Source organism: Rhea americana, unplaced genomic scaffold (assembly GCF_003343005.1).
Source record: "Rhea americana isolate MKP2758 unplaced genomic scaffold, rheAme1 scaffold_90, whole genome shotgun sequence".
Classification (NCBI taxonomy): domain Eukaryota; kingdom Metazoa; phylum Chordata; class Aves; order Rheiformes; family Rheidae; genus Rhea; species Rhea americana.
Window position 1 is genome coordinate 2,203,786 of NW_028187089.1, and position 4,223 is coordinate 2,208,008.

The window sequence follows — 4,223 nt, forward strand, 5'->3', positions numbered from 1 at the left end:
CGTGGCCCCGGGCTCCCTCCTGGCCGCCCCGGCGGCGGGGTGAAGGCGGGCGGTACCGCGCTGGAGCGGCAGCCGCCAAGCCCCGCTCCTGCCCCGGGCCGCGGCCGCCGAGCAGCCTCGGAGGGCGATGGAGCCACCGCTGACCGGCCCGTTCAGTCACCGCCCCACCCTGGCCGGCTCCTGGCCACCCTGTACAGCCCCTGCCCAGCTGCTCTCCCACCCTGCCTGGCCCCTTCCYAGCCCAGACAGGTGCGTATGGTGCGTACTTACCAGCAACCTGGGGCCAATTTGTCCCGGGATGGATTCGGGAACAGAGCAGATCTGAGACTAGCTGTGAAGAGGAGCCTCCCCAAATCTCTCTCACGGGGCCTTCCAAAGGAAGAAGTTCCTGCAGTTAAAATTCAYCATAATAATGAAATAATGAGAAGTTTCGTCAACTTTTTTGCCTCTCTTTGATGAACTTACCTGGCTTGATCACAAAATCCTCCTGCCAGTGCAGCCCCCTTGACTCCATATCTGTCTGCCTGTCTGCAGCCTGGTCCAGCCTCCCCTGTCCAGCCTGGCGCTGCATGCCTGTGCCTCAGTAGTACAGTCTTTCTTTCTCAATATTTATCCATTTGTGTTTATCTCCATGTACTCCCTCTGCCCATAGCATTGCTCTCTCTCTCCCAGTTTTCACTCCCTATTTCTCCCTTCCTGCCTCTATGCCTGGATCCTGTTGTTGTCCAAGTGTCTTGTGTAGAGGTGAAGTTTGGCAGTTGCACCTTGCTCTGGCAGTTCTTAGCCCTGCCAGAAGGGCAGGTCTGACACGCAGCCACCCTGTCAGCCTACAGCAGAAGCAAAAGGAATGCTAGAAGTGTGTGTGTGTGTGTAGGGTCTCTGATGCTTACTGGAGAAGGGATGGCATCTGAGAAAAGGATGGAGGATAAGAGGATACTTRGTCTTGCTCAGAGTCAAGTGACCTCTCAAGGGAACAGTGGGTGCTTATCTAGCCTAGAAAATCCAGCCCTAGCAGTGTGTGTAAGGAAGGYTGTAGAACAGTCCTGCTGTTCTAAGGGTGTAAAGGTGGAGATAGGGCAGCGTCACACAATTCTCCTGGCCCACCTCGCACTTACCCTCTAGCTTTACAGATCCTACATATAGTTTCCTCTATGACATCCYTTCTCATAGGGATTCTCCTGGGCACCTTCGGTCTGAAAGGGCCAACAAATGTCAAAATGAAAAGTCTAATCTAATCTCAATCTTACCAGAGAGAATGAAGTGCCYCAAATAAGCTGCTAACTCAGGTCTGGGCATGTGCAAATAAAGGTCAGATCCAGTGATAGGAGTCTTTGAAAGCAACTGTCATGCATGTTTCTGCTTAGATTCACACACAGACTATCAGACAGTAGTGCATGTACAGGGAGAAGGTTGCTGAGCTAGGCAGGGTGTAGCACATCATTGGTTCATGCACAGGGATGAAGGAGAGGCCCCACTGGTCTGGATCCTGACTTTGGAGTCTCCTTGGTGGAAGCTTTGTGGTGCTGCCAGGAAAGTTCTATCTCTGAAGACCTGATAGATGGGAGATGGTCCATGTAWGATCCCTGCATACAACAGTCTGTGCAGGCCTTCCTGCACAGCAAAGCATCATATACACACACCAGGGACCTCTGATCCCAACAGATCTGGTGATGCTCTCTGACTATCCACAAATATGAACAGGTGGGAGCTGTGAAGACTTCTCACCTTCTGCTTTCTATCAGCACGACTCTTTGAGTCAYGGTCTCCCCCCTGCTGCTTGCAGATTGCAGCATTAGGTGATGGGCAGAGAAGAGCTGCTGCCAGAGAGGTTCACTGGAAGCTTTCTTTAAACTTGAGGCTCAGGCAGAATGATTGTAAATGGGAATTGTTCCTCCTGGGTAGTCTGCCGTGTGCCCWGCCACTTTCTCTCCTCTTCAGGTAACAGCCCATGGACTCTCTAACTCTCTCATGCCTGACAGAAGCATTTGTTAGGTTATTTCATCTTTCTTTTCTTCTGCTGAGCTCTTTCTGGTGACTTCCCAGACCTCTTTTTATTTCTGCTCATTCGCTACATTCCAGTAGATCAAAGAAGGAAAGTTAGAGAGATCAGTTCAATCCCTTGCTCTAGAATTAGCTGTTCTTGAGGGAGCTAACATCGTGGCAGGCTGTTTTTTTGCAGCAATGAACTGTCTTCAGGCTCTGCCTCAGAACTTGTCCCAGAGGTTGGGGACCCTGGAGATTAGACCTGGTCACGCTCTGCTTCTGCACACTGGGCAGAGAAGCACCTGGGGAGTAGTATTCCACACCTTCAGGAAGCTCAAGACCTGAACTCAGAGCCTGAGGACAGCACGTGGCTAGCAAGAGCAGTAAGGAGCACAAAAATTCCTTTTCCAGCACATGTAGCCAGTTCTGATCACATTTCTCACACTTGAAATGACCACTGGAACAGCAGAACAATTGTCCCAAGCCAACTCAAAGATTCATCTAAYCCTGGATCCTGGCTGTTTCTCTAGGAAAGGTAGACAAGAAACAGATCAAGTAAACAGCATTTCCTCCATATCATTTCCATGCCTACTAGGGTTTAACAGACCTTTATTAACTCCTCCTCACAAACCTTCTTTTTTGCAAGCAGACATTATCTACAGTCAGTGCACCAGATGACACTGGAAACTAACCTTAGAGACTCTCTCCAGTGAGGTTTGTGTCCAAGAAACTCTATTTAGTGTTGCTTTTCAACGATGACGCACGGTTTCTCTTTTTGGCTTTCTGCCTCTAACCAAAAACACTTGCAACACTCCTYATAATCTCCATGTCTGCAATCAAAAAACACCTCAGTGCAGACTTTTTAGAGGATTGCCCTGCCTACCACGTGGTTTGGTGTCCCAGGCAGTTGCCTCCAGACTCCAGCTGTTTTTATTACTTAAGCAGGTTTGATTGCTCCTTCATTTGTACCTGAATGAGAGCCCTTGGCACCCTCATGAGCTTTAAAGGGGTCTATATGTTCTAACTACCTGATGGCAGTGATTATATATGTCGTAATACTGACATAGAGCAGAGAGAAAATGGCTTTCCAGACCTCCATGACAGGATTCATCTGAARTGGTGCACACATCGCTTTCTGTGAAACGATGGAGCACAAGGGCAGCAGAGGCCCTAACCACACAAACAGCTGTGCTGGTTGGAAATGACTCTATCCCCAGATGACTGTTGGCATTTTCCTCTCATCTGTGGAGGTGCAGATGAACTGACCACATTCACTTTGTGAGAGCCTTGTACATGTTTTACWGCAGTGGCAGGTAAAGGTGGTTGTGCTGCTAGTGCACAGCTGACAGGAGTGTCATTTCCATTTAGTATGGGTACAGCCGTTAGGAGACAGCTACTTGCCTCCTAATTCACCTGTCAGGATAAACCTTTGATACCAGCAAGTCCAGGGCCCAGTGCTCTGTCACCTCAATAAAGGAAAAAGTCAGGAAGAGGAACATGGTTCCTGGAAAATACTCTGTAAGATGTTACAGAGATCAGGAAATCGTTGAGTCCACTCATTGGTTCTCCTCCCATCTAGTCAGTGAAGTCTGTAAGGAGTCCCTGTTCTCCAGGGACTGTTCTTCCTCACAGACCTTTCCAGAGCCTGAGCAGGCAAAGGATGGTGGAATCAACCAAAACAGAGAAATTCTAGTGCACTGGAAATTTTAGTTTTACACTTAATTCCAATTCAAAATGAACCAAATCAAGCCTTATTATTTATTTATTTTCTAATACTCCACAAACCAGTCTTGWCAGGAAACTCACTGCGGAAGAAGGAAAGAGGCAGTTTGGGAAGAAAACATGTCCTCAGGGCTCTCCAGCCATGGAGGTACAGTAACTTTCTCACTACCAGCAGCCACCCCAGTCCCAGCTTGCAGCTCTGCTTAGCACTGAGCCTTTCGATGTGCCTGGCTTCTGGCAGTGTCCTTGATGTCCCAGGGCCACGGCTCCTAAAAGCGCAGCTCCTTGGTCCYACTGGGTCACTTGTAGCTTCAGTATAACTCACCACTGTCTTTGAAAACCCTGGGGAGGATTCACCTATCAAAATTAAGATGTTTGAGGATTAAATGTTTCAGTCTCRCTGGAATTTACATTTTCTGATGAAAATTGGTTTTGTCAGAAAATTTGTAAGATGCTCTACCTGCCATTGGACTGCATATTGTGAGCAGAGTGATGATTTAAATTGCCTGCCTGCGTGC